This window comes from Castanea sativa, chromosome 3 (genome assembly GCF_040712315.1).
Source record: "Castanea sativa cultivar Marrone di Chiusa Pesio chromosome 3, ASM4071231v1".
NCBI classification, from domain to species: Eukaryota; Viridiplantae; Streptophyta; class Magnoliopsida; order Fagales; family Fagaceae; genus Castanea; species Castanea sativa.
In genome coordinates, this window is record NC_134015.1 from 39,738,159 (window position 1) to 39,744,799 (window position 6,641).

Here is a 6,641-nt window from a genome sequence, read left to right on the forward strand (position 1 = left end):
TAAATTAACTATAATAATAACATAGCTCACATTAAACTTTATACAAAAAAGAGCTTCAATATCACAAGCGTTATAAAGATGAGTATATATTGTGTACAAAAAGAGGTCTAAAAGAATGAATTTATCCATATCTACACATTTGATCCACAAAAGGGAACACAAATTGGTACATAATTGAGTAAACAATTATGTCTCTATCTGTCTTCCATGATCTTCAAAATTTTGCTTTTTCTGACCTCTAGTGAAGTTCTCACACACATATATATATTAATTTACTTGTCATAGTAGCTTGTATTCATTCTCTTTCATTTGGCAAATCAAAGATGGAAACAATATTTAATCTATTGTGCGTTTCTTCACGAACGTCATAGCTTGCAGATTTGAGATGAATAATGAACTCTTGGTTGGAAGAAAGCGTTGCAATGTTTTCTAAATTTTGTATTCCATCCTACATTAGAGCAATAATGTGAGAATTTCATATATTTTCAAACATAATCAAAACAAGAGATTTATGGACTGTGAAGCTATATCTTTATAAGTTTAACAAACAAATAAATAGAATTGTATAAGTGTGCCTGTATTATACCTTAGTGGTTGCTAGCATCAAAGTTTTCGATGTGCATTTCAAGAAGTTTTCTGCATTGTTTCCAAATATGATAGCTAGCAATGATCCAGTTTCATCACATAGATCAACCTTAATGCGACACCTAAAATGAAAAACGTAATAAATAAGCATTCCAATAGTAAGAGTTATTTATGGAATTACTGACCAAAAGAAAGGTTATATCTTTGATAGTGTACATACCTAGGTTCAGTGACAGCCTCTTCCTTGCAAAATAGGCATCAATATAACTCACTATATTAAACACCAGTACCTTTGTTACACTTGTTGTAGGCCATATACCAGAATTTTTTATCCAACTTTTTGACAGAGATCGATGCTCTAACTCAAAAATTTACCTGTTGTATTCATTGTAGGTAATTTTTGCCTTGTTACTCGCTGGGTATTTGTGGAAACAAAATTTATATAAGAGAGATAAAATTATATTACCATTTTAGGCAAAGTTGCGTTAGCACCAATATCTGTCAAATTTTCAATTGGTGGCATTATAGAGGTACTGGATGAAGATGTAGGATCAAGCGTTTTGGCAATGATATCTTCAAGCAACTTTTCATTCCTAGAAGCCCTATGGGGATGGAAAAAACAAATTAGAGAGTGATAAATATACACACCAAAAATAAAAAATGACTAACAATCTTAGTGGGGATTTAGAAATATGCAACAAAAGAAAGGAAAAAAACTCCTATGATTGTAAGTACTCCTATGTGCAGCAACCGAATATTGTATCATTCCATTCAATTAATTAATTTTTTTTATTAAAATTACATACAACCACCAAAGAATATGTCATTTTATTCTAGGAAAGAGACTCATTGGATTAAAATCGTATGTGTAATCAAAATATAACATACAACTAAAGCAATGATATTAATTATGAACATTCATCATGAAAGGGAAGATGTGAAGCAATTAATTACAATCAGATGCTTGTTATAATTCAATAAAAAGGTAGAATAAGCTACGAAATATCATAAGAATTTATAATCTTAGGGAAGATGGTCATAGCAGTTTCAAAATTTACCATTCTTCCAATGCAGTTGCTTTAGAATGATTTGTATTTATGATGAAGGAGTTGAACGGCTTGGTTGACAAAGAGATTTTTACAATCAATATAAATATTTTATTCAATAGATGTTTCTAGTTTATAAAGAAAAAAGATGTTGGAAATCTTTTACCACTATGCGAAACAACTTTTAGTCTCATTGCTATAATAACAGGTTTGCAATTGATAACCTTCGAAATAGTTGCTTACTCATTCGCGATGAACTAGTCCCACATTGTTAAACCAATAGGCTTAAGGCTGAAACATATAAATCCAATTATGGTAATCAGTATTTGGTTAGTACTTAGATCATATTTTATTATAATGAATATAGGTTTAATAAATATGCTTTACAAATATTGTTGTTGTTGTTGTTTTTCTTGGCTATTTATATAAACTAATTAGATTGAAGCAAAAAAAAAAAAAATGTAGAATGAAAATAATCACTTGGAAAAACATGAAGATATTAATTAATAGATCATACAGTTGATCAATGAGAGTGAATTCTTGAATCATTAAAGGTCCACTTCTTGTTTGAAGCTGTCGAGGCTGTTGGACAGCTATTGCAAAAGCAATGACATCTAATATATTAAACACAACAATTTTGTGAATGAACATTATGTTAAAGAGAGGTTTTAAATTTAAACTTTACAAATCTTACCAATAGGGTCATCAAAGTTGATGTATTTATGGAATTCATCAAAAGGAACAAAGCTATACTCTGTTGTATGAAATAAAATCTCATCCTCTAATACATCTTGAATAACAGTTCTTGTATTGATTATCCACTAATAGTTATGGTCAACAAGACGAAGTTTTGTAGGAATTGGTTTGACAAGTGCGTTTGTGATAAAATACGTTCTTGCTTGCATCAATGTATCTTTATGCAATTGAATGTCACGACCAAACAGTACAGCTTGCACTCGATTGCCCTATATATAGATATTTTTAAAAAAAAATCAAATGATTAATGAATTCAAATTCTATAAATGCTGAAATGAAGATATACATTATTTGGTCAAATTAATTTATAAAAGAAACTAAGCTTAAAACCAATTAGTTAGAAGCTATATTCATTTTAAATCGTATCGAATTTTCGTTCTTGTACTTTTGAAATAGTAAAGGAAATTTAAATGAATGGTGCCTATATAAAAGCGTTAAGAAAAATTTATACTTTCACAAGATTGTGTTCTTATTACATTATAACAAAATTGGTAAGAAATATGTATATCTTATTACGAAAGAATTTTAAAGTTGTCTATAATCTTAAGTTGCAATTTTTTTTTTTAGTTAGTCATTGTTGTTGTATTAGTTTTTTTTATTTTTTTATTATTATTATTATTTTTTAAGTTTTACTTAAGCATATATATATATATGGGCTAAATATAGTTATGGCTCTTGATAGGGAGGGGAAAAACTTGCTATTCAAGTGGAAAAAACTGTTCTATTAATGTAAATTACGTGATTTGCAGCATTAAAAATGTATTGTAGACCCAAAAAAAAATTTGTAGCATATACTACTGTTTTTTTTTTGTTGTTGCTAACTCACATGTGGTTATCTTGATATTGTATAACTTTAAATGCAACAACTGTCTATTCAAAATTAATAGGTAACTCATAACATAATTTTTTTTATTTCTATTACTAAAGTAACAACATAAATTATGAATAAAAATACATTGATGTACAAGAATAAAGTTCTAGCATATTGAATAACATATGATTACAAAGTATCTATACTCTAATAATGAAAAGGGCAGATATCCTGAATAATTATATGAAGAGTAGTTGTAAAATACACGAAAGTTGCAATTTTGAATTTAATTAATATAATCCTATATAAACTGGACAGTATATAATATTATTAAATTTTTGTTTCTGACCTCTTTATCATTCAATATCAACCTTTGATATGTGCTGACACCTTGCGCTGATGTTCGTGGCATCGTTTTTTCAACCACCAAAACTTTAACTTTCCAATGTCTTGTTTCTGGGTGAATGTCCTTAATGGAATTTTAAATCGTCCGCATCCTAGTCATTTTAGAATAGGAGAAAGGAGAGACATTGCATTAGTTTTTTATTTAACCAGGTAAATAATTTGAATAAGAAATATAGATAAAAATTTCTGATAAATTATAAATTGTATTATTTACAATAAAGTTCTCCTCAAATAACAAATTGTAGTCCTTGAACAACAACTATGTATATCATATATGAAATTAATTATTGAGATCAAACCTGTAGAATGGGAATAACATAGCAGGTAGGCTATACGAAATTTAGTTTCGCATGAATAAATAAAATGAAACCCACGGAAAGAATAGACTTTCCCAAGAAAACAATGGGTTAAACAGAACGAAACCTACTTGGGATCCACTTCACACAATCATCTATTGAACGATGATCAAAAGAAATAAAAATAAAAAAATTAAAGAAACAAACAAACAAAGATAAACTGACTTGTTTACGTAACAACCACAAGACTATAGTGACTTCTTTCCTGCCTAAAAGTGTTATCAATCAGTGACACTGATCCACAAAACAAAGAATGTGTGATTAACACAAATCTTATTATAATCCCAGAGAGAACTTGTCATTTGCATATAAATCTGCAAGGTTCTCAGCCTTTAAAAATTTCAAACTAAATTTGTGCAATAGGAAATGTCAATCACAAATGTAAAGAAAATTTCCTCAACTAAAAGGAGAAAACAAAGTTTTTAGGGTTCACCGAAGGAGATTGCAAAACTATGTTTGTGTTTGCCTTGAGAAAGAGAGAGAAAAACTTACAAGTTGGAGGAATGGAGCCTTAAGCAGAGGAGTGAGAGGAAGAGAGGTAGAGTGTGCATCTGGAAGAGGGAGAGGGGTAGAGCGTATTTATACATCTATATAAACAAAAAAAAAAAACTAATTTGAGCGGTGGTATTGATAATTCAATGCTATGGCAGAACAATGGAGAGAAGAAGCAATCATTAAATTTTTTTTCTCTGAACCCTAACAATGAGAGAATGCAGGTGATAAATTTGGAAGAAAAGATTGACTTGTGTGTCCAGTAAAAAAAGATGTATAAAAACATGTATTCCAATAAAATCTAAACAAAAAGCAATCATGATTCCCAATTTTTTTTTTTTCTCTTTGAACCCTAATAGCGATGTAATCCAGGTGATAAATTTGGGAGGAAAAATTGACTTTTGTGTGCATATGGATAAACAAAAAACATGTGAGGAAAAAAAGACAAAACACTTGCCTCTTTTCCCTCTTTCTTCTCTTTCTCTATCAGTTGGGTCATAGCTGACTTTTTTTTTTTTTTTGGTCATCTCTGTATCTCACCCTCTTCTTTGGTTGCAGCTGTGAAGAATTTGAGCAGTTGAACAAAATGACAACGGAGGCACAAACGGCAAGATTCAAGAAGCATCTATATTCTAGGGTTAATAGGGAAAAAGAAGAAATACCCTCATACACTTTTAGCCTACTCATGTACTTAAGAGTGAAGATGGTAATTTAACTAAGAAGGCAACATAGATGGCTGCACAATAAAGCTGAAACGGCTGGCAGCACCACAGAGTTGGAAGATAAAGACTAAAAAGCCCTCACTTTTTCTCTAGCTAACACGTACTTAAGAGTGAAGATAGTAATTTAACTAAAAAGCCAACATAGTTGGCTGCACTATAAAGTTGAAATAAATGGCAGCACCACAGAGTTCAGAATAAAAATACTAGAAGGCCCCCACTTTTTCTCTAGCTAACAAATGAAGTTACAAGCAACAAAGTAATTTAAACCAAATGTGTCACCAGAAAAATAATAGAGGAAAAGACCAAAAAGTGCTCCAACCTCCAACTTTTTGTTTCTCAACTCACATATATCCCAAAAAAAAAGGCAACAGGAAAGCTCTAGAACTGATGACAAAAATACCAAAAAGGGATCCACTGCTTTTTAGCAGCAACACAGTAATTTCAACATGGCTACATATATACCAGAAAAAGAAACATGACTACACACATATAACAAATTAGAACAAATCAGCAAGACTTTCTCAAAAAAAAAAAAAACCAGCAAGAAAGAAAATAATAATTTATATGCAAGATTAACCCATTTGGAGAAGCTACACCTAAATGAAATAAATATAATTTCATAAAAAAAAGAGAGATAAAATGAATAAGCTGAACCAAAACAAAGTCTCCATCTTTGTTAAAACAAACCACCAAGACTTTCTCAAAATAATAATAATAATAATAATAATAATAATAATAATAATGAGCTAAACCAAAACAAAATCTCATCTTTTTTTCTCTCCAACCTTCTTCTTTTTCTTGTTTCTTCTCTTTCTCTCTCTTGTAATGGAAGCTGATGGGTCATGGTTGACCCCCTTTTTTTCTCTTTGTTCTTATCTCTCACTATTTGTCTCCCTTATTGTGTTGCTTAAGTTTTTGTGTATCAATAAAGTGGTTAGGTGTCAAACACCTCAAGCAAAGAGGGAAATTATTAGCTAGTTCGGGACTACAAGGTCATCTTGCTGACCTTGTAGTCCGGACCAATTAAAACGAGACACCTAAGAGAAATTACTGATATCATTTAACAGGAAACCAAGTTAGCAATACAGTTAATGGCGTTTAGTGTGTTGCTATTCCGTTAGGTTCGAATTCAAATCTCAACTCTTCAAATAATCCAACGGTAGAGAAACTTCATTAATCCGCGTGCATGGCAATGTGCAATTCAACTGATGATAAACACCCATCCTTAAACAGGCGATGTCCTGAAACTATTGTTAATTTCTAATTTTAATGCATTTCTTCTGATTACCAAAAAAAAAAAGCAATTATCCTTCTCCTCTGCTCTCTCTCAAGTCTCAACCCAGCCAGGGCTGCTGCCACAATCACTTTTACGTGAAGCCACGTTGTCGCATGACCCACCTCTCGCCCCAACTAGTGTCATGGCCTCTTTCCCCAACGATTCCTTTTACTCTTCTCTCAACCCTAACTG

The 6,641-nt window shown here is 31.0% G+C and overlaps 1 long non-coding RNA gene across 13 annotated transcripts; it reads right to left on the reverse strand.

The window, feature by feature from the left end:
* On the reverse strand, positions 1-5,259 carry LOC142626757 (uncharacterized). Of its 13 annotated transcripts, none has more exons than XR_012842644.1 (10): positions 4,909-5,259; positions 4,452-4,546; positions 3,548-3,695; positions 2,326-2,596; positions 2,149-2,245; positions 1,875-1,922; positions 1,052-1,187; positions 806-960; positions 587-707; positions 1-448 (listed from the first exon to the last, which is right to left on the reverse strand). It is a non-coding gene; the product is annotated as an uncharacterized LOC142626757 (long non-coding RNA). The 13 variants fall into 13 exon arrangements; XR_012842645.1 differs by having other exon boundaries at positions 1,856-1,922; XR_012842647.1 differs by having other exon boundaries at positions 1,798-1,922.
* Positions 5,260-6,641: the final 1,382 nt, after the last annotated feature.